Source organism: Cuculus canorus, chromosome 6, assembly GCF_017976375.1.
Source record: "Cuculus canorus isolate bCucCan1 chromosome 6, bCucCan1.pri, whole genome shotgun sequence".
Lineage (NCBI taxonomy): Eukaryota > Metazoa > Chordata > Aves > Cuculiformes > Cuculidae > Cuculus > Cuculus canorus.
The window spans coordinates 3910474-3935070 of record NC_071406.1 but is presented as its reverse complement, the minus strand read 5'-3'; the positions used below and the strand labels follow the sequence as shown (position 1 = coordinate 3935070).

The following is a 24597-nucleotide window of genomic DNA, read 5'->3' as shown; positions in this document are numbered from 1 at the left end:
TTGGCTTACGATCAGACAGATTCACTTTCACTAAAGATGTCAAAAAGAGAAGCTTAGATTCAGAGTAGAAAATACATTTTGCTTTTGTTGTTTTATTGCCCCGGTTATTGAGAAAAGGTCTAGGGGTATTAACCTGTTGCTTCGTACACTAAGCTGTAAAGAGTGCTTGCTCCTGTACAGAAGAAAAGATTTAAATTCCTTATCATTCTTCTGGCCTCATTTCTACCCTCTCAAAATCTACCCTTCATACCAACAACGTTTCCACTATCTCTCAGAGAAAAGCAAAGCCAAAACAAATTAATCAGAGTAGCCACCTGCTTATATAGCTTAGATCATCTAATTGAAGAACAAGAGCACTACAGTGAGAAAATATTTGGTTCAAATTGCAAATAACACATATCAAATATTGAGAGGAACAGCATCTCACTGTTTCGAGAGAGAGTAATCCGTGCTTATCAGTTGGGTATTATGAAATGGTCAAATACACTGAATTTTAGATCCCACACTGCATTTGTTGTAACTTAATGCTTTTCCCAAGTAAAAACAAATGAGGCAAGATGTTTGTCCCATTAGCAATGTGTAAGCGAAAGTCTGCAAATAATTAGATATCTAGGATACATTAAACTGATAAACATTTTAAATTATTAAAAGTATTAATAAGGAGCACTAAAGAGGTTTTTTCCAACCAAGAAATGATTTTCTGATGGAAGTGAGAAAAATTATTCTCTATCAGTGAAAAATTTGTATGTACTGTCCCTGAAATCTCCATAAAGTTAAATAAATTTCCAGTTTATAAAATAAGATTTATACTCTTTGAATATGAATACATGCATGATACAAACCTGCACACATCTGTTCTTATAATCACTCTCAAAATTTTGAATTTGCATTACAAATTTTCTCAAAATTCAGATTATCAAAATGACTCCTTCACTAGAAGCACCGAGATCACAAGCAAGGGTGAGAAGCATTGGGCGTGGGTGTGTGTTCATGTATATATATATATATATGTACGTATTATGCCAGATTAAGAGCAGCGCTTCCCCTGCCAGGTCCCCTATCTGCCTTTGCTCAGTTATGAACACAAAGAGAAATATTAATTTGCTTGCATTTTAAAAATGCATTTCATTCCTGGTTTTGATGCACAATGAAGGCTAGAGAAACCTTTACTTCAAGTGAGAAATCATCTGCATCTTCCTTTCTTCTCAGTGTCTTCCCAGTAGCATTTTACTAACCATCAGTGTTGATTATTTTTAACCACTTTCTCCTCTCTTCTTTCCCCCACCAGCAGCGTGTCATCCAAATCCACTCAGTTACTCAGAATGAAGCCTTTCAAATACTAACGTACGCTCAAAATGAAAGAAAAACCTTCCTTAGTGCCTGGTGAAAGCATGTCATGAAGAGGTTTGAAGAGGTCAGCATCTTCTAGCAATCTTCCTGTGCTGACCATTGTTTTGCTCTGATCCTCCTGATGGACCTGCCCCAGGTCTCCTCTGCAGTCAAGAAAATGATTTTCCTTACAAAACTTTGTGCCTGCCACCGTGCTTGCTGTCAAACTATGAAGGTTTCCTTGGGCTTTCATGTGATATTACTGATCTGACGCAGTTCAGGATGGTACTGCAGAAGAAATGTGCATTTCTATATGTGCTGCAGGGAGAATTGCAACTGAAAGGAGAAATTTTATCCCCTTCCTCTCATGTATGTGTTGTTGTTGTTGTTTTTGCTAACAGGTGTTGCCCAACATAGGTGAGGAAATGGCTGGTATCTTCCTCAATTGAAAACAAAATGTTGTTGGAATGGATTGCACTTCTGCCAGTAATGCTAAAGGTAATGTAAAATAGCAAATATCAACAAGAGAGAGCTCACATCCTGCATTGATGGACAGGTGAAGTCACAGAGACAAAAGTCAAAGCCTCACCTTTTGTTCAAAACATGCTAAAGGGAAGAGGTGATACTCCCGTGGTGAAGAGAAATAACCTTTCCTACTATCTGTGGTTGATCCAGGAAATTTCTGCTTATGTAGGTAGCCGAGTTAATCTTCATCTGAAGTGTGACTTCATCCGTCATACTTGGTTTTATTTCCTTTCTAGTTGTTACAATGAGAATAATGTGATATATTGAAAGCTTGGAAGCAGGTTAGATCTGGGATTCAGTCTCTTTACTGGCTTAATTTAAAATACTGAGTCAAGTTTGAGAGCTCTGTGCTTTCTTCTTTTAAGCCTTCAAGTCAAGATGAAAATGTTGGTTCTTGCATTTCAGGTATTAACAAGAATTCTGTGCTCAGGAACGAAGTAAGCATCCATATTACTTTAAAAGAGGAAGACAGAAAGGACAAAAGTACATCTCATTGTTAATGGCTTACTCTGAAGTATAAAAACAAGCAGTAGAGAACAGAATAAGTCACCTGAAAATTGTTTGCCATTGTTTTCCATGGTTTCTGTAACCACGGGAAAAAAAATGACACAATATGCTTGTTTTTCATTTTTTACTTCCTCAAAGTGGTAAAAATAGTACTAATTTCATGTGTTTCAGTGGGGTGTTGTAAAGACAAGTATCTCGAGTCTTGGTAACTGCTAAGATCCTCCTGGATGCAAATAACCCCTAGTGTGCCTTCAGAGGAAATAGCCGTAGAAGCCTGTGAAAGGGCTTTATCTTATCTGGCTCCTGTTCTCCTGTCACACTATCCATGCTGTCCTACCTTTTCTGGCCACAAGCTACTCACAGCGTCTTATTAAGTCTGTTTGTCTGCTTGACCAGTGTCCATTTGCTGGTACATTTGTGCCAGAAGTTTCCACTAAGGGCATAGATCAATGCCCGGGTAGGGAAGGTGGAGGATTTGAAGAGCAGTCCCTGGTGAGATGAAATCCTTCTGAGCAGAGTGAGAATCAGACGCATCTTCTGCAGGAAGGTTGGGTTGATTTAAGGGAAAACGTGGGAAGAGGAAAAGCAATCACCACTGTGCTATGAAGACAAGAACTGAAGGAAAATAAAATGCATCGAGTTGAGGGGATAAAATGTAAAATAATAGGGTCAGTACTGTTAAATCTCACAAGACTTTGTGTTTAACTGGGCATATCAAAGGCTGTGCGTTCTCCAGCAGGATGTGTGCTCCTTCCTTCCCTCACTTGGTATTTAGCCTTTGCTTGTGATGGTGAATCAGACAGGTCACCCCAGTGCTTTGCTCCTGCCTGTCTTGCACACAGCTTGACACCAAATTGATGGCTGTTCCTCACCCTGTGACTCCCAGTTCCTCCTGGCTTTAGCACAGCGAGTTCCCTCTGATCTGAACTATTTCAGCAATCGTCCTCCTTGTAGGGGGCCCTTGTGTTTGGCAGCCGCTGCTGGATCAGGCCCATGCAACTGCTACCACAGCTTGTCTTCTCCAGCTTAGCTTCAGGTCGACGAGGTCTGAAGATGAAGGCAAAGACCTTTGATCCCAATGAAGCTGCAGTGCATGAGACAGATGCATTAACGGCTAGAAGGCAGAGAGACTAGGACAGGTTTCATCAGGAAAGGGATTGAACAGTGCAGAAGGAAATTGTTGCACTGCTGCTTCTGAGAGAAAAACACTCTCCGAAAAAAAAAAAAAGGTTTTGTGGTTGATTTATATTTCTATTATAGGCTTATCCTGTTAGCTTGTTCTTAGAGAAGAGCTGCTCCCTGTGGTACAGTTTATTCATTTTAGAAACTCTTCTCCCTGAAGAAACTTGCAACAGTGGAAAGAACAAAGGTTGGGGCTGTGTTTGAAGGAAAAATCTAGTGATTGAGCAGTTGTATTGGAGGCTCCTTGCAATGGCTAAGTCTTCTGGGCTGCGATCACTTAGTGTAAATAGTTGAGAAATGCTTGTCCCTCCAAAACAGGGACTTCATTAGAACTGAAATGGACATTTTAGAGGTTTCCCCAATAGCACAATTTCTTTCAAATTCTATTAAGGTGACTTTAGATAGTTACAAAAAAAAATCTCTAACAATTAGAATATTTTGTATTAGAATATTTTTTTTCTACTTTTTTTTATTTTGCATGTGTGTCACAGGAAAGGTAGAAGATGGAAAATGAAATGTAGTGAATGTAGTGGGAGACTGGATGGGTACAAGACATGAAAAACAAAGTCAAGCCAAGCGCTTGCAGAATGCAGGAGACCTTCACATCCATGAAGACACAGCTGCTGAGTCAGGCCTGTGGCTACTTGCACACCCAAGAAATACACACGTGTTGATAGAAAACAGATTTAAAAGGTAATCGTGAAATTGCTTTAGAGCTCTGGATGTGTTTGGAAGTTTGTGACTGGTTGTCAGTGATGTCATAACCATATTTATTATAGCTCATAAATGGATGGGTCTGACTGTTTTCCTTATTTTAATGTATAAATTGCAGTTTATAATGGCAATAAAACACTCCAGGCTGTGCATTTCAGGGTGATTATTGCATTTCTCAGGTGGTTAAAGTTACTCTAACTGCCTTTCAGCTCAAATTTCAATAGTATTTGCCCAGTGTTCAGGCCATTTTTACTTGTATTTTTATGTACAAACCTCAAATTAAAGTGTTTTATTGCTTTTTAATTAAAATGTTCAGTGTAAAGAAGGACTGGTCACAGGCAGATAGAAAGTCACAGTAGTAGGTGTTTTGATACAAGAAGGGAATGTGTGAGAAGGCAGATGGGGAGAGACTGCAGAGCCTGTCACCGTGTTTGGGTATTTCACAGGTACCAACTACTGGTTCCAGTAAACACATGGTTGAGTAGAAACATTTGTGAGCCAAAGACATTCATGTCTACATCGTAAAATCTAGAACTGAGAAATTATGAACTAAATGGCTATGAAGCCTTGATTAAGTGCTCAACACCAATGTGCCCTCCTGGGTGAGGCTGAGATGTGTTGGTGTTCCCAGTGTGGTGCTTGAGACACCTCAGATCATGGTGTTCCAAGTTATTAAGAAGGCTAAAAAATGCTCTGGTCTCTTGCGTTCTTACACTTTCAGACACCTACAACCTCACGTGTGGCTGGTTGTACAGAGTGGACTTCAAAATCAGTGACAGTGGTGGGCTTTTAATGGAACATAGTTATTCTGGAAGACATAATTTCCTGGGTATGTGAGCAAGTTAATTCACCAGTTTGGCCCATGTGTGAGGTGAAAGGTTTGCTCACTGAAATCCTTTTGGATGATGTCACGTTGAAGTGTTTGCTTGCTAAAGCAAAGCACCCAAGTCCTTGTGTTATGTGTATTTGTTGAGTGGTGGCCACAGCCTCTGTGCTAAAAGAAAGAGGGTTCTATAGGGAGGAAGGGCTGCTCCTTGTTCTGGTGGGGCTGGTAGATCCAAATTGACGTCTTTTCTCCACATCTTTCTCGACATAGTACTGCTCCTTCTCTTACACCAGTACAGCACTGAGCCTTGGACAAAGCCAGCGGTGAAATGCTCTCCCGCTGAAGGTGCCTATCACCCTATGGATCAGCGAGGCCCTTTCCTAGCTTGGTCCTACAAACCTCTTGGATGCCTTTGGAGATGAATGATACAGCAGGACATAACACCCACAAGGCTCCTGCTCCTTCCTAAGTCCTCAATGCTGACAAAAGTTATGGCCATGTTTCAGGTTTGCAGTGATATCTCGGTCTGCAGAAGCTTTCTTCTTAAGGCTGCGCCATCGCAATACTCTGAGGGCTATTTGATGTCATAAACCTTTTGGATGGCTGTACACGCAGGCCAAGCTCTTCAACTGGGTTTATCTCCTGCAAGACATCTTTACAGGAACCACTGTCAGAATCTCTAGTTCGTGTCTTGTGGGTACCATTTTAAACAAATTAAACAAAGAAAATCATAGCCCTAACAGGTAAGGGCACAAGTATTGTAAGCTTCATAGAGGAAAGCCGAACTAAGAAGGAAAAGAAAAACGAAACCAACAAAGCCCCATCTGGTTGGAGTGTCTAGTTTTATACAAGAAATGTATGTAAAATAATTTTTTCAAAGCAGTTCTTTTCCATTGTTTCTCCCTTCTTTATTTCTATTTCTCCTGTGCAAAATATCCCTCTTGCATACCTCCCTTTCCTTCCCATACAAGAAAAGAAGAAATGCTTAATGGGAAGCAAAGCACATTAGGAATATTAAGGAAAAATTACAGTATATACACTGAAATGAAATGCATCTTTTGTGAATAAATCCCCCCAGAAATCTCATATTTCCAGGCTTCCACTCACATACCTTCATGTAACAACTTATACATTCGTAAAACATTCATTGAAAGCAGCTCTGCAGTTTTATAGAAAACAACATGCCAGGGATGCAAGAATCTTGCCAGTTCTGTGAAAAATGACACCAATTAAAGCTTAAATTGCTTGTTTTCTCATAAGGTACATATTTTCATAACTTTGAAATCAAATAATTGCTCCTTTTATATTAAATACAATAAAACAAAAAGGATGCTAGTTTAGAGGAACTGCTACAAGCATTTTAATATAATTTTCCCACCATTTAAAGTCACAAAATATGGAAAACAAGTCAAGTATGCAAAGTTCCAAGGAGATAGAGAAACTCCTTCAGATTATTACATCATTTGTCTTTTGTGTCAGGAAATGTGTATGTGATTTCATTGTTTGATTAAATGCCAAGAAAGGCATATTGCTCTTATCTAACTGATTACAGATTTTATTCATCTGAAAAAGTATTTGTTCGTACTTTGACGTTAGAAGGCAATATTTTTTTTAATGGTCCAAACAAGCATTTTCAAAAAAATATAATCCTAACTTCCCAGGCTTGCTTTTTATTTTGTATTAACAATGCACCGCACTAAAATTTCCCATACTGGAACACAGTCCCTAGTGGTTTTCAAGCTATAAACTGAGTAAACAGTCCCTTTCTTATTGAGTGTCTGTGTGAATGCATGTTGTTTCTGGAATACATCATATTCATTTGCAGAAACCCTCTGTATGGATCTTTAACACTTTTTTTTTTTTTTACTGTTTTTTTCCAAGGTACCTAAAATAATAGCTTTTTAAGACAGTATTACAGTCATATAGCTTGTTGGGAAAGACACACCATGGCTCACAGTCTGAATTAAACATGTGTCATTGTGGGTAAGTTTCATTTAAAATACCTATATCTGCTAATTATTTAATATCCTAATGCTGTGCTTCTGTACTGTCTCTGGATTATGTTAGCATGTTTTTGGCAATGCTGCTCTAAATAGAATATAAGAAAATTAACTTAAAAATATTTCCATATTCAGATCCCTATTTTTTTTTCTTGTAAGTACGTTTAAAGGTGGCACTTATCAGTGACATTTTTTGGAGCCTCACCATATCAGGGTTGACAAACTTAGCTTTGAATCCTGAAGAATCCTTTAAAAAAATAACATCAATAATCTGAGGACAAACATGAAGCTTCATCTGGGGACTTCAAGGTCAGTTACCATTGGCCTGGCCTCCATTAACCCCCACAGGAAATCTTCCAGGATCCTTATTTTATCTTGAGTGGGTGTTCCCAAACTATCAGTCTTTTATTTTTTTTTTTCCCACCAAAATAGAGAGACAGTTTCCTTTAAAAGACATGAATTTCATCTGGTAGAACATTTTAAAAGTGTTTACGAGTCACGGAGAAATTTGCAAAGAGAATGGCGATATTTTAAATTGCTCTATTAACGCGACTCTGCTTTGCCTAAATTTGGAAGAAGGCAAACGAAGGTTTGAAAACTTAGTAAGCGATTCATAGTAAGATGTTAAAAGAGAGCTAAGCGTTCTTGGTCACTAGGGAGAATAAACTGGTATGGTATAATGAGATCCCTACAGTCTTGTGATCAATCCAAAGTAACAGGAATGTAATACCAATGGGTTAACTAATTATATGTATATATTTAAAAAGTCTCTCAGTAGTCTGAATCATGTCCAATATGAACACTGAAGATTACATGATCTATTATTAACTCATTAGTGTTACGCTTTCGGTGGGCTTTGACAACGAAGGATGCTAACCGGAGTAAGCTGCCTGAAATATGTGTCTTTTTAATAAAGTCAGTATTTTTTTGTTGGGGGGGGGGAGTTTATCTTATTTATGGTGTCATTTTAAACTCAAGTTACGACGTCTTAGATTTAAGAGACAGGCCAGTAATGCAGGCAAGGGTGTCTCCTGCAAGGAGACAGAGATTAATGCCATGTGTACTGATGATTCTCCACCACAATTTAGGATTCTGGTGGCGCCATGACGCCCCTGTTTTTTATGGTGGTTTGCCAAGAGAAAATTACTTAAACCAATTGTGAATGCATTCCTGTTATACTTTTACACAACCACATTTATGTACATAAATAGCATAATGAGTATTTTTTAAATCATCTCTCATTCCAGATTCACCTACTTTGAACAAAATATCAAGCACAGGCAAGAGGGGAGTTAGGGTTTTGTTCATAGTTTTTTTTCTTTCCTTTCTTTATTGCTAAATAAGAAAGGTTTCCACATGGGAATATACTTCTCCCCTCTCCCCCTCTTCTTTCTCCATGACAACTGACCACAATTGAAGTAGATTCTTCTTAACGTACTGTAATGTGAGAATTTTTTTCTGCTGCAGGGTGTTTTATTCCCCAAGTTGAAAGCTGTTCTACTTTACTGCATAATATGTGAACTTGTGGATTCGGATGGGTACCTTTTCTAGGTGAAAACTAGTACAGGGAGAGCTTGAAGGCCCTCAAAACCACAATAAGCTTCCAAGGCTTTACAGGTCTGAGGTTGAGAATGGGTTGTAGGCTGACATGTTCTGAGCTGAGCGAGTGGTGTCCGTATATCGAGGACAATTTACACTGGGCAAGAAGTACATTCTGAGGTATTTTGGCTAAGTTCATAACTGGTTTTACTGACTTGCTTGTGTATAAGTATTTATGCAGCATTCATCTTTTTGGTCTCAACATTCTGCATAGGAGGCATTTATTCTTTTTTTTTTCCTCCCCTTTTCTTCAGTTGATGAAGAGGAGTTTGTGGAGTTGTCTATTTTATGGTGTTATTTTTGTGAGACTGCTGTGGGTCAATGAAGCAAGGATTATTAGCATCTGTTAGAAATACTGGTATTCTAATCACTGTTATATTTTTAGGATCAAGTCTTTTTTTGTTGCCTGAACCCCTCAGTCTGCCTCCATGAGTTTGATTCTTGGTTATGTTCCTATTTGAAGGCAATTCTCTAGTGTATTCATTCCAGTCTGTCCCTTGGAGGGTTTTGAAAACTCAAAATGAAATTAAATTAAATATCTAGCTTGATATTTCATGGGAGGAGGGCTGCGTGTAACAATGATGAGCTTGGAGGCCACCTCTGTTTCTTGTTTGCTGTACTCAGAAAGATTTGTGTTCTTTTAAAGTTAGCGGTTTCCTACTGTGACTATGAGAACTATGGTAATCAAGCCTGAAGCTTTTGAATGACAACGTCATTGTGTTCAAATAGTAATCTGGCTGGAGTGGATAGAGATATACTGCTGTAGCCAGTGGGGAACAATATGCATATATAGATAAGGCCTTTGTCCAAAGCCAAAAAGAATATCCATCCTTAGTCCCTACGCATGGACAGTTCTTCTTGGTCTGATGTGTGGTGTAGAGCGGTCTGATAAATAATCTTCAGTGAGAGTTATAGTTAAGAACTTTGTCAACGAGTGTGCTGAAGAGCGAGAGGTTGTTGGATGCTGTCTTACAGCTACTGCAGCAAACAGGCAGGTCACACGAAACCCCCACAAACCAGCTGATCTAACCATATTGCTATTGTTATGGTGTTCCTGATAAAGAGGTGTTTACTAAACACAAAAAAAAAAAAGTGCACTCTGTTATATCCTTATGTGTTTTTAACATAATATTTTGGTTTGGAAATTAGAGATTGAGTTAAAATTATTACCTGTATCATTTGAAAAGTAATTTCCTTTTCGTGTGCAATTAAGGTCAATGTTTACATATGCTTCAATATAATAATAACATAGGTTTTTACTGCTACGTGTGGTTCCTGCAGTTAATACATCCAGTTGTATCAATAGTGGCTGTTATGCTGCAAATACGTGGGGTGGTCTTGGCAATAGGCTTTCTCTGGAAGTTGGAGAAGTCTTCTGGTAAAAGTGAAGAAGAAGAGCTAGAAGACTAAATAGTTTGTCAATAAGGGCAGAAGAGGATACAACTGAGCAGGAATTATTGGCACTGGAAATAAAGAGGGTCTAGCAGTGTGGAAGGAGAGAGAGAGGACTTTGGAAAAGAGATGGAGGGGCCAAGTACACAGGACAGAAAGGTCAAGAGGAAGATTGGCAGGAGAGCAAAAGAGTTTGCCTCCAGAGAGAAGCAGAAAGGGATGACTTCCTAAAATAGTAAGTCCAAAGAGTATCATCAAAGGATTTAGCTGTGGGAAACCTGTCCAGCTAAAGAGGCAGCAAGTCTGAGACGTTTATTATTTCTAATATTTTGGAACCCTGCAAGATGTAAATTGCTCATTTTCATTAAAAAAAAACCCATGTTTTGTTTCAGGCTCCCAAATCTGCCTTTTAAATTTTCTTCAGAAATCTTCTAGTACAGTTCAGAAAGTCCACAATAAAACCCCGTGTTATCTCAGGGTCTCACCGGTCATAAACTGCCTGGCTATTTGAAACACAGCTGAGAAACGGGGATAATGGTCTACTTTGCAGCCAAATGGAACCTTGTAATAAGGAAAAGTTATAGTTTGAATTATGAAGTGTCTTTTAGTCCAGTCTGACTCTTCTCAAAGGGTGAATTTTTCAGACTTATTCATATTTAACTGCTTAAGTACCTTTATCATCACCTATCGTGTACATGCCAGTATTTACGTTACCTTCTGAAGTCAGGACTTACTGTTAAAATTTTGCACCACAGGTAATATCTGTTACTTTTTATGAGTGTATGAGATAATATGGTGTACATCAGCTGCTGTTGTCGGCGAAATATTGCCTTGTGACATAATTATGCTCGATAGCTTGATTATTCATTGCTTTGTCACTCCTTGCTTTTATAAAATTGGTTTCTGTCAGTTTTGAAGTACGTCACCTCGAGACCCAAACATGGAAGATACTTGCGAAGTCAGCTATGCAAAAGTCTTCACTTAATGAGGAGGTTTACTTTGCTTTTGTGTTTCTATAAATAATTTATAATGTAAATTTCTGAGGTCTAGGGTCCCTTTCCCAGAGCAGTAGTCGTCCTGCTACAGGAATTCAAAAAGTTAATGTATCAGTGCTTCTGACCATGGCTGTGCAGCTTCATATGATATTAAATGATGTTCGCTTTTCCCTTGAAGGGATCAATAATGTCAATGAATATTATAGAAAAACAGAGCTATAGACTTCTTCAGATGACTGCTTTCTAGTCTGTCTTACTCAAGAAGACTTCCAATTTTTTACTTCCAAGTGTATGAAGAGGACGCGTGTATGATAAAGCAAAAGTTGGGTGTCTATGGGAGTTATTCCCACTGCCACAATGAAACACTTTACCATGGGCCTCTTCCTTGTACTCCACTTAAAAAGGGAACTAAAAATCTCTTTCTAATGCACAAAATGTTTGTTTGACATCTGCCATTACCATTCTGGCCCCATTAAAATTAATATTACAAGTCTTTTTTCTATTTCATATCCATGATAAAGAGAAAAACTTAGAATTTTACCAAAATTTACATTTAGGTCAAGCCCAGCGAGATGAGAATTTTGATGTTTCAATACCCATATGTAAGAAGGAAAAGAAATTAAAAATGCCCTTGTAAGGAAAAGTTTTTTTGCTTATGGTTTCTGTCTATCTCGAAGTCAGTCCTGCGTACTGGACTGCTCATAATGCAGTATTTTGGAGGAAGAGAGAGGCAAATATTTTGATGATTTTTAACTGAATTTAGAAGCAGTAAATGTTAATATTATAGATTGGCACGTGTCTGAGCTCCTAACTGCTGGATGAGAATGGAGTTGTAGAACAGTAATCCTACCTAAATGGCTTTCAGTAGCATTAAAGCCCACGTTTGCTGATTTTTTACCCTGGATTTTTAGTTAACCATGGTGGTTCTGCCTGCCAGTCTGGAAACGATGCCACCGAGTTGAAAGGTCCATGGCACCGGAATGCAACACCAGCCACCTCCCTGCACTCACATAGCCCTTCAGCAGCAAGCTGATTGTGAACATTCAATATGAAAGTATATTTTGCCCAGGTGACAAATGTAAGCATTCGTTATTTTTTCTGTGAAGAGCTGAGCTTTCAGGGAAGGTCCTGGGAAAGCAAAGGAGTCGAGCCATACTGTCATATTCAGCTGATACAGCTGTTTGTCGTCCAGCCTCTCCTGGACAATTGCCACATGTGATTTAAGAGTGTTTGAAGTCCTGGTGGGTGCAAGAGTCTTGCTGGGCAGTCTCTACAGGGACCAGTGATGGAAGAGGGCATCAACCTTACTCTCCAGTTGGCAAATGCGTGCAATGTAAAAAAATAAGGAAATTAAAATCTAACACTCTCAAAATTGGCAGCCTGACACGTAACGGGGATGGGGCATTGAGCCTGGGTATGTCAGGAACATAATTTTAACACAACAAGACACATGTAACCAGGCATGACACATTGGCGTGCTGACACGTGAACCAGTGCATCTGAAACAAAGGCAGTTTGCTGAAAAGCGTATAGATTCGCCATGCCTTGAACAAATTTCGGTTTACAAGTTTTCATGATTAACAAGCTCTCTAGAATATTTACAACTTTCTGAAGTGAGCTTTTTTATTTTAAAAATAAAAAAGTTAAATGGAACACACACATCGCCTTTGAAATGTAGCTATAGGAAGGTCGTATATTTAGGTGTTACATATTAAAATATTGATTTTTTTAAAATCTAACCCCACTGTTTACAATAAATACAATACGAGTCATAACCTTTATTATAAAAATATTTCAGTGTTCCACAGCAAAGATTCGTTAACATTGCTAAACTGCAGAATTGATCATTAGTGGAGGATACTACATTTGGGTTTTAATAAGGCAGTGATTTATATAGAAACTTATTAAGAAGCAAAATATGGCTCATTTCTGATCTCTGACATGCTTAAAAGATGTTCCATATTAAGGGATTGACCCTGTAGATTGCTGAGCTGATATGAAGAAATGTCGATAAACAAAGTGCTCACTTTGTCACTGGTCTTTACCTTGCTCTTTAGTAGATGTACAACATGCGATGGAGGAAACCAGGATAGTAAAGCTTTGCTGATCCCACTGATTTCAGGTTTTGTGTTCTAGATGGGAAGCTAAGCTTACAATTCTTTCTTTATTTTTATTCTGGACAAATGATTGAACATTTTTTTTTTTGCAGTGTGGAAAATACCCAAAGGGTACATTGGGACGTTTTCCTGTGCGGTGTCTGTAAGGAGCTGTTCTTGCACCATCTTGTGCTTGACGCTGCTTGTGTGTGTCCAACCGTTGTGCATGGACACCTGGACAACCGTAAATGTTGGGGAGGGCTGACAATAAGCAAAGGTGAGAGAGGACATAGCTATGAAGCCTAACCTCAGCGAGGAGATGGTATCAACCAGATGCTGGCTCTTCAGATCCTTGTAGAGAGGGCTGGAGCCCCTGGGCCTCTTCAATGGAAAAAGTGTCTGAACTTCAACCACACAGAAAGGGAAGCCCACATAAGCGTTTTTATCTGTCCTTTTGAACTTAAGATGAGCTTAATTAATTAATTTAAATGACCCAAGGGGTACTGTGTCATTTTTCCTGGAGTGGTTCAACCAGAAGGTGTGTGCTGGGGTATTCTTGGCTTCCGTCAGCAGCTCCAGTGCTCGCAGAGCCATTCCCTAACACGGTGACGAGAAATACAGTGTCCTTACAACTGTGACACAGAACATCTGCCTGGGACACGGATCTGCCTGCATGGCTGGGACCCCCTGAGATGGGCAGAGCTGAGGTCTTTGGGTTGAAGGACTCTTGGGGTGGCAGTAGCAGAGCCAAGGACACTGAAGGGAGAGGAGTGATGCCTGGCAGTTAAAATAACTGCTGGAAATGCAGATTTCCTAGGGGAAAATAGCTTGCCTTCGTATAGGTCCCCTTATGCGTGCAAGTCTGTGGACAGTGTGATGAAAATGCATTGTTGTATGTTACCCAAGAATATTTCATAGGGGGAAGAAAAAATTTCCTTTGCCTGAATGATCCTGTTACACATGCAGTACTTATTAATGCGGGTGAGTTTGGGTTTTTTGTTATTAATATTATGATTTTTTTTTTTTTAGGTAGTGCATGTTTTTCATTATTTTTAATTGGGAAAAGCCTGATGAAAGCAAATGTACACTTTACGTGTCAAAGAACATGTTGAAGACTTTTTTGCTCACATGTGAAACCTGCTTATGTGTCACTTTATATGATTTTCTTTTTAAATTTTATTAGCTGAATTTTAGTGGTCTTTAAAGTAAAAGTGATAGCAACCAGGTGCATTGTGGGGTAGATAACACAGCCCTGCCAACACACCTACACGAATAATTCCCGCGTTTCCAGTCTCTGCAGTTTGTGCAGGATCGGGAATTGTTTTGTGCTATTGATACATCGGAGGCTTTCAGACAGACACCATCAATCTGATTTTGGGACCGTAAGCTGTACTTCACTCCTTTAAAGTGAAATATTGATTTTTAAAAAAAAAACCAAAATGGATTGTTCTTTGCAGATTTTACATTTCTGCTTACTTGATCTTCCCCTCATATTTTTCACTTGTGATGACAATAAACAGAAAACTAAACAATACACCCCATACCCAATTTTACCTGCTTTCTGGCTTAGTTGATAGAAGCCTTCCCATGGCTGTTCAAATAGTATCTGGGGGGAAAGTAAGTTTGTTAAACAATCAAATATCCGTATACATATATATATATATATATATGTATGTATCTATAAAGTTAATGAGAGACACAAACTGCATCCCATGCAGCTACTGCTGCCGGTACTTAAATAAGTTTGTTAATAATTAAAGATTTTAACATTTTCTATGATGTTTTAATTTTTTTTATGCCACCTCAATACAGTGGAGATATTTGCAACCTGAGGTTGTTTTTTAAAAATAAAACAGCCAGAAAAAAACCCCTTCATATTCTTTCCCTGCAAGCCTTTGATCCCGACTCTCCAGTCGTGGGAACAAGGAGAAGTCGTCTTCCGTGAACTGTGAGTGGGAAGCTGCGAGGGAATCGGCAGATGAGTTTGAACATTAGGCTGTGTTTATGCTGGGGATTAAGTCATTTGTGGTCAGTAACCAATGCAGCTGGGCTGCTGCAGGCTCCCGCTTCACATCAGATGACATTACTGGAGTAAAAATCAGGGGCATGCTTGACTGCTGGAAAGGGCGATTTCTGCCCCGGCCGCGTGAGTGTGGGCATTTCACTCCCGGCCCAACCGGGGTGAATCAAGACCAGAGATGACCTTGTGTTCTCTATCCTTGTGGTTCCAACATGTCAGGTTGGAGCAATACTCCTTGGGCGAAGGGAAAACTTCAGAGGAAAAGGTTCTGAAGAGATTGATCAAACCCATAATTTTATGGGTGTAGCAATAAAGAGCCAAGCCAAGCCCGAGCTGCAGAGAAGAGCCGCCCGGAGAGGCTGCTGCTTGGTGCTTCTCAAGGTCCTAAAGACAACAGTCAGAAGATAGGGAAGTGAAGGGGGGGGGGGGAAATGCCTAGAGTGCTGCAACGATCTGTCTGTCTAAACATTTCAAACATCTGTCTGCATTTGGAAATATCCTCCATTGTGCTCTGAAAGTATTAAGACTTTTTTCCAAAGGTGATTTTATTGTCAACCGCTATTACGGCAGATCTATGTTTTTCTAGGAGGCACATGGTTAACATCCTTCTGTGCTTCTAAATATAAACTTGCTTCCCAGTAGGATTATCCAGGTCTCATTCTTTCTCTATTTCTCTTTTCTTTTTTCTGCTCCTCTTTCTCTTTCTACTTCTCCTCCTGAGTGCATTTGATGAGGCTCAGATTTACAACTGGACTCTACGAGGATGGAGTCCTTTTGTGATCTGCGCTGAGTTATACCGAAACTTTCTGTAAAGTTTTACTTTCGGGGAGTGCTATATAGTGAGTTTTTATGTGTCTAAGAAATGGAAACGTTTTGTCTCATATATAAAAAAAAAAAAAGAAATATTTTTATACTGTGCTCCATTCACAGACCACATCAGAGGTATTCTAAGAATAGAATAGATCAAATATATTTTATGGAAATATAATGAGAAAAGGATGTGTTCCCAAAACTCACTCTGAACAAAGGAATGCAACATAGTCAGGAATACTTTAATGCGCCTAACAATTTTCTCATGTGAAAGGCTGAAGGAACAGTCTTGGTTTGAAGAAATCTTCCAATTCTCCCCAGGCACCCTGAACTTGAAATCAGAACTAGGAAAGCTATATATTACAAAAAAGAAAATGTATGGAAAAAGTGACTGAGGGCATTAACCATAAAAGACGTTTTGAAAAGAAAAATAACATCAGTATGAAACATTTTGTCATGTTTCATTTCATTGATCATATATTTATTTTATGTGCTCTGGAGCGCTGAAGCTTAGATGTAACTACATTTCAGGAACCTCATATTAGACCTGTCATTCTCTTTGTGGTGAAAACTAAATAGTGAAGAAAAAATAAAATAGATTGCAATTATTAGATTTGGGTTGGATTCCATCGGATTGTGCTTAGAAACTTCAAAAACTGAGCTTGGAAAATGAGACATAACAGCTATTAAAGATACTGCCTGTGTGACAGATAGAGAAGTAGGAGGTACACCTACAATGTAAAATAATGCATCTTTTTCACAGTAATGCAGTATGTTCACCTTAAATAGACTTGTAATTAAAGCTGCCATTGTTGATTAGACCAGCCATGTAGGAAAGATGCATTTATATTAGTTCTAATTAAGTCTATTTTAAACAAGTTGAAGTTACAGATTGTTTGTTTCGCTCCCTGTTACAATGGCATATATTTCAGCTGCTGTCTGTAGCTCCCAAGTAGTACAGACCTCTGCTTCAAAGGCTCAGTCTTTTCAGTAGCTGCTCTCGGATTACTCCTGCTTCAGCTCTGGATTTCTTTCCTAGGAAAAACCTGCAATGTTTTAAAATAGGGTTGTTACAGGAATATGATGGATGGGATCAGGCCACTGTTAGCACCACCAGAAAAAAAAAAATTAGCATTAGTTAAGGAAAATGAGAGCATTTATTATAAGTCGACCTCTTGAATTTTTTGTCCTAATGTGTTTTCCAATAATATAAGGTTGGCTTTAAAGTTCGTGGTGGAGAGAAGTGGGATAGGGAAAGACACAAGCATGGGGAGCTCTGGCAGCTCCTCACACTTTCTCACAGCTCTCTCCGGTGCTGGGTGGCATTTCTCACACGAGGCGACTTTGAAGATTGCTGGTATGAAGCCCAACGAGATACAGTGTGTTTTCAAAACTCCCTGTTGGAGTCTGACACCCTGTTAGAGCTGAAAGTTATACTCCTTGAATTGAATAGAACGAGCATTTGGCCCTAAATAGATAGATGCAGATATATCAAGCGCTGCGGTCCCCAAATGCTAATGAAGTCCCACCACAGCGGTAATTTATGCAATGGCATTTTATGCAGTTCAGGTCTCTGAACAGGCTTTGTAAGGCATAACTCCAGGGGAATAACATCAGCCTTTCTGTCAGCTTCTCATCCATCCTCTCAGTGCAGAGCAAATTGTAGGTGCAACACAAAAAAGAAGTACAGAGCCTTTTGGCTCTTCTCCAATGCTGACCGGTTGGGCTTTCTTCTTGTCCTGGTCTATGTGGCTTTGGGTGGGCAAATCCCAGGACCTTTTTCTCCAAGGCAGGATGTGTGTGGAGCAGAGTTCCATCACTGGGGAAGTCCCTGGGATGGGGTGATGACCAAAGAGTCTGAGTCACTTCTGGGCACCGTGTGGCTCTGCTGCTTTGGGTTCTTTCTTGACCCTTGGAAGCCAAGTGAGATGAGGTTGCTCCTCACCACGCTCCATGCATGCCAGCTTCTTTTTTGAAACAACCTGTGTGCCTGGGAAACCTCCAGGAATAGAGTGCTGTGTTTCAGCTTGTAACACAATTGGAAAAAATAAGTAAGTTGTTCTGTGTTTTTCATATTTTTCTTTCTTCTTGGTGCAACATTTTTAATTTAAATGGCAGCAGACTGAGGCGCAGAATGGGAAAAAAAAGTTCTGAGCTACACAGCTGGGGAAAGAGTCTGATTTTATTTCCATATTATCCAATTAAATTTTGTCACTGTCCTGTTATTTCATGTCCAGTGCAGTACTGCTTCCACAGAATAGCTAATGGTGGAAAAAGATAACTACAGAAGTGCCCATATTTAATTAAGAATATTATATTCTATATCCAGGAAGAAGATTTTTTCCTAAAATTGTTTTAATTAACATGAAAGAAAAGCTTCTGCTGACTTTTTATTATCGAAAGATAGAGAGAAAATTATTTCATGCTAACATTGGACTATATTTAGCTTCCATCTCTCTATCTATAGAAGAAAAATTGAACATTAGTTTATGTTAGATTGTATTGCTCCTTTTTATCTAGTAAGGGTTTCCTTCAAGTGCCATTAAATAATGATATAATCTTTAGAATATTAGTTAACGGTTGATAAATATTTAATTTTTGTTGTTGGGCTTTGTGTTTTGTCATTTTTTTTTGTATTTCTTAGCTGAGAGAGAAATCTTCTACCTTCCAGAAACCTGATATTTTGGACCAAATCCCTCACTGAACAGGTTGTATGCTGCCCTTTTCAAAATCAAGTTATCAGAAGATGCCCTTCAGCAGAAGCGTTAAGAGGACTTGGTAAGCTTAACATGTTTCGCCTGCTTAATTTAATTTGGAAAAATTCAACCAGAAAATGAAGTTATTAACAGGTTGGTACATTCAGAGATAAGATGATGTCACAGCAAAGCAGTCAAGTGGGCTGCTTGTCAAAATATAAAATATGTATCTGTCAGAATCAAATGATAGATAAGCTGTGGCTGGGTGTAGGATGCAGTGAAAATAGTGTGCTAAAAATTGAAACAGAAACCCACCAGTCTGGAGCACAAGCTTTTAGTAACTATTGTGGTGATCAAAAATATAACGATTTTGGGGACATGAACTGCACTGCATAAACACGGTTCATGTAATTTCTTGGCACCGGTAGCCAGAAGCACACGCATCAGCAGTAGCCCTCAAACAAACAGGAGAGACCTCAAAAGTGTGGTTATTTCAACAGATGACTTTGAAACTGGGACACACCATTAGATTAAATATGCCAAAATGAGGGTTAATAAATCTTTTCCTGGGTAACTCAGGGACCTTTAAAGCCTTAAAATGTGAAAATAAAGTCTGTTTAGCCAGCGCGATGAGCCTTTCTCTGTTACAAGAGTTCAGATCAAAGAGAAAAGTCTCCAGTGTATTCCCCAGGAATACGTACGTGCTATGTCAGTCACAAGCCCCTTCCTGCCTTCCAGCTTGCCAGATAAAATGGCTGGCACCAGAATTTTTCAGTTAATAAACTCGGGAATTTTAAATGGCAATTTGGAGTCTCGTATGAGCAAAAGAGAATAGGCTGCTTAGCAAGGAATGCAGTCAAACTCCCAAATGCTGTGATGGCAAAATGAAAGAAATACCATTATAATGAATGTCAAGTATTGTGTTATCATTGAATTTGGGAAAATGATCCCACTTACGTGGAACTGCATTCGCTGCAAGTTGGAAAACTGAGCTTTAAGACTGTAAGCTCTTGGGGACAGCCCATGAAATCCTTCTGTTTAGTCAGGATCTTCCATGATGCAGAGTTTAATTGTGACTGGAAACTCTCAGGACTAACAAAATACAAATAATAAAATGCTGCTCTTACATTTAAAGGTCAGAAGGGACCACTCTGACCTCTTGATCTATGGGCCATAGGGCTTTGTTCAGTAATACCACCATGATATTTCTAATTTATGCTTCAGTCTAAATACTTCCTAAAGCCTCAGCTCGAGAAATATTCTTCCTCAATAAAGAATAACTTTTTAATATGTTGTTCTGATACTATTTTTTCCCAGTATTTAAATTATTTCTCACTTAAATTTCTTTAGCTTTAACTTCTAACATTTGGATTTTGATAATTCTTCTTTACGCTTGATTGACCTCATATGACAACCTTTCTCTTTTATAAACCAAAGAGGTGGAGTTTAAACTGGAAGGTGAGTTCTTAAAAAAACTTAGTGTTTTTTTTTTTACTAAGTAAATTCCTTTTTTTTAGACCATACTTTTTATTGTGTGAATGCCAGAACTGAATGCTGGGTTTTTGTAATGAATTCCCCAATCCTGCACGTGGAGTAGACGGTGATTTTCAACTGTGTTACTCTCTATTTTATGTACTGAAGGATCACATTCACTTTTAGGGACTTCATGCTGTTGGGATTAGATGTGCTACGCTTACTTTGTATCATGCTAATTTTTTGCTCAGCGACAATTGTAATGGTGATATAGAACTATCCATAGTGCTCCTATACACAAGTTTGACATCACAGTTATGTATTGGATTTTAAAGATGAGCATATCATCCTTTTTTTATTTAAAATCTGAAATTAATTCTCAAATCTCCCAGCGTGAGGAACTCGGTTTTAGACTTGTGCAATGACAATGCCTTCATAATTGAAAGAAAAAAGAAAAAGGAAATTTGGGAGTCTATTAGTCTACATGTGGTATACATTTTTTTGCCTAAATTGAAAATAATAATAAAAAAAATCTAATAACACATTTGGGCGGAAAAACGTTTTCTGCACATGTTTTATATGTTGTGGGTTTATTACGTAGATCTTGTGTCCTAATTAAGTAATTTATATTGTGTTATCCAAAGAAGATGTTCTTGTTCAATTGGATGCACAATGAAAGTTTCAAGAAAAGTTGTTAATCCTGTATTTGCAGGATCAGTGCATGGTTACAGAAGAACAACTGCAAATAAATATATCTCTATGTGCTGGTACAATTACCTACTGGATTACTTAGAGGCCCATGTTCGTATGTGTATATATATTTATATATGCACAATATAAATCAGAGTGAATTGTATTTTTAGTAGGACTTGCTGTTTTTCTTTTTCTTTTTTTTTCCTGAAACTAAACATATTAGCTTTACCCACAGGGCAAGTTTTAATGCAGAACTAAAAGTCAAATGATAACTACAACTGCCCCCAATAAGGAAAGTTCAGACTGTCATTTTGTGATCTTGGGCCGTTTGGCCCTCTTTAAGCTGTGACGTTTCAGAGGGGTAATGGCACCTTGAACTCGAAATCTGGTTATTTTTTCCTTCTTTCCACAAAACCTTGGTATTTCCTAAACTACTGTTTTGTTTCCTTGTACTAATCCGATACTGTTCACCCAGAAACAGAGTCTGGTTATCGCTGGTTACACTAATTGAGATTTCTAAGTTTCCCTTCCCCTTTGTCATTAAGCTGGATTTAAGCTTCACATACCCTTCAAATTACTTTGAAATTCCAAGTCTCCTTGCAACTACTTTGAGAAATCTGGAAGCTAAATGGTTCCCAAGTTTAAAATATTATGTTCCTTAGTTGAAAGGCAAAAAGCAATATTGTTGTATTTATATTCTGATGAAATTCCTTATGTACGATATAATTTCTGTCCCCATAACAATCTTCTAACTCTTCCTCAGTTAGGGATTAAGCCAGATACTGAATTTACTCCAGATCTTTGTAGTAACTTTCCTTTCTTTTTTTTTTTTTTTTTATTTATTTCATTGAGAATATAGGAAGAATTTGAGATGTGTGTCACTGGCAGTAAAATACAAGTTTACAGAGTTTTTCTTCTGTTTATTGTTAATCAGCTACAGAACAGCAGCCCATGGCTTTAGTCCAGGGAACTGAGATTAGGAAGTAGAAGGATGAACAGAAAATCATGTTTATAAATCTCTACGAACATCTTCCTTGCTATGCAGTGAGGATCTGCTTCAGCTCTCTTTGAAGTCAGTGTGAAAACTCCCATAAAATTCCAGCGGGAGCAGATCCAGACCTTGATGGCTCATATTTTTGCCCAGTTTGGGGTGGGATATGGCAAGGTACAGTGTGTGCAGAGATCTGTAACTAGTGGCATCAGTCTAAGGACCTTGGATGCGGTGGGAGACAAAGGTGAAAAAGTGAAATTACTTATCGCACCTCATCAGGCCAATTCCTTTATTTATGGGAACCCAACAGCATTGCAAATGGTGCCAAATTGATGGCCAACTCGTTGATGTGTTATGAGCCATAGCTGCTGTCCACAACTCCAATCCTCTGAACAATATATGAAGTGTAGCCTAGGAGAAATCTGTTGTAATTTTCTCTCCTCCTTTCTGTATTTATAAGCCTACAATATTGTAAGTTTTTACTGTGGGTGGACAAGCAACATCCACTCATATCAAAGAAGATACAAGTACAGATAAATATAACTTTATACATTCATTTTTATATAACATATGCAAATGTATGCGCAAGTTAGTCACAGATCCCAGGCTGGCAGCAGATAGCTGATGTGACCATTGTTGTAGCTTTGTTTGGACACTTGCGTTGCCGGATGATCTTACTGCCTCTAAGCAGAGCTTTCTACGCATATGTTCGCTCTGTGCCCACCAGAGCAAGGTCTGGCTGGAAGGATATGACAGGATGGGAGAGAAAAAGGAGCACAGTCCTGGCAGCTGTTCATCCCTGCTGCCAAGGTGGGGCTTAGACATATTACACGTGGAGGCTCCTCGCGTTTTTTTCTCAAGAGCATTAACAAGGAGGCTTAAAGTCTGAAAACTGAGGAAAGGACAATAACAGGTTGGCATCTGTTGGAGTGAGCCCTGAGAAGGGTCACGAAGCTGATCAGAGGGCTGGAACACCTCCCATACGAGTCCAGGCTAAGAGGCTGAGCTTCGTCCTGGAGAAGGCTCTGGGGAGATGTTACAGCAACCTTCCAGTATTTAAAGAAGCTTCCAGGATAGCTGGGGAGGGGCTCTTTAACAAGGAGTGCAGGGAAAGGATGAGCGGGAATAGTTTTAAGCTGAAAGAGGGGAGATTGAGATGAGACATTAGGAAGAAATGTTTTCCTGTGAGGGTGGAGAGACACTGGCCCAGGGTGCCCAGAGCAGAGGTGGCTGCCCCATCCCTGGAGAGGTTCCAGGCCAGGTTGGATGGGGCCTTGAGCAACCTGATCTAGTGGAAGTTGTCTCTGTCCATGACAGGGTGGTTAGAACTGGATGGTCTTTAAAGTCCCCTCCAACCGAAACCATTCCATGATTCTATGGTTCTATGATCTGAGTGGTCTGTGGCACTTACTGGCATTCATCTCCTTGCTCAATGCCCCAAACCTCTCTCCATGACAGTGACATTGTTGGTCTCCACCTTTTAAATGAAACACAACAATAAATATCTTTCTCCCCATCACATCTTTGGTTGCTTCCAAGAAGGTGAGTTTTACTTAGCAGTTGCTGTTTTGAACTAATTGACCATCATAAAATATAAAATAAAATAAATTATATAGGCACAGCATTGTATTCTTCTTATTATATGGGAGCTTATCTGTTGTCCTCCTAAGACCAAACAGAACCAAAAGGCCAATTTTGACGTGTCAGGTTCAGTTGTCCAAATTAATATTCTTAATATTTATCCTTATTTTAAACACCTATGAATTGCTTGGTACCTATTGCTTAGATTATAGGTTTTCATGTATGAAACCTTGTAATTCCAGTTAATGTTTCTATCTTTATTACACTTCTTTGTATTTGTGTTCACTTTTTCACCTTGAGATCTCAAAGCGCTCTATAAAACCACACCAAACCTTTGTGAAGTAGATGAATTTTAGCCTATTCAGTTTATGTACCAGATAAGCGTAGAAATGAGAATTAACAGTTATTCCAATGTTCATTTCAGAACTTTGCATTGATTCTCTGCAATATTTAAACACTGGGAAAATTGGGCTCCAAAAAAACTTGACTTCCACTTCTGCCCACTAAATTATGGATCTCTTTACTCCCCCTTCTGAATTTCAAGTAAACTTTGGAAAATTTCTATTTGAGAGTCTTCAAATATGAATAGTGATCACTATATCAATATTATTAATATGCATTATTAAAAGACATAGATCTACATTTTCAAAGCTTTGATGCCCTTAAGAAACTGAACTTTTACATGAAAGTCTGTTTTTAAATCACGTATGTTTTACAGAGGTTTATTAAGACGAGTCTCACAAAGATCTGCATGTACGTAGAGCAGCGACTCTTGTGTTCCTGCTGTGGTGCCCTGGAAGTGCGGTGGATATCTGATGGAAAGGACTGGTTCAGCACCTCACAGGTTGTTTCTCAAACCATTTTGGTTGTTAATATTGGTATTTTTTTTAATCTTAGTTTCCAGCATATATATTTATATGTTATTCTTATGTTACCTCAGTTGTGAACTGTGAGGGTTACTACCCGGAGAAGCTGTGTGCTAAATTCACACCAGATCTCGGTGGTGGACTCTTATCTCTCTGATAAGCTTGCCTTTCAAATCTAGACACACCAACCACTGTATATAACCTTTCTTAAGACACTTTTCTTAAAATTCACGTAAGTCCTCCCCTCCTTCCCACATCCTTTTGAGCGAGGTGAGAGCTTGTCATTCACTACGTGGTTTTCC

General features: G+C 38.8%; 1 long non-coding RNA gene across 1 annotated transcript; it reads left to right on the top strand.

Annotated features, from left to right (window-relative positions):
* Positions 1–1503: 1503 nt before the first annotated feature.
* Positions 1504–24517, top strand: LOC128852549 (uncharacterized). Its single transcript, XR_008450479.1, has 6 exons — positions 1504–1827; positions 4035–4236; positions 6965–7066; positions 18640–18773; positions 24148–24273; positions 24384–24517. It is a non-coding gene; the product is annotated as an uncharacterized LOC128852549 (long non-coding RNA).
* The last annotated feature ends 80 nt before the right edge of the window (positions 24518–24597 follow it).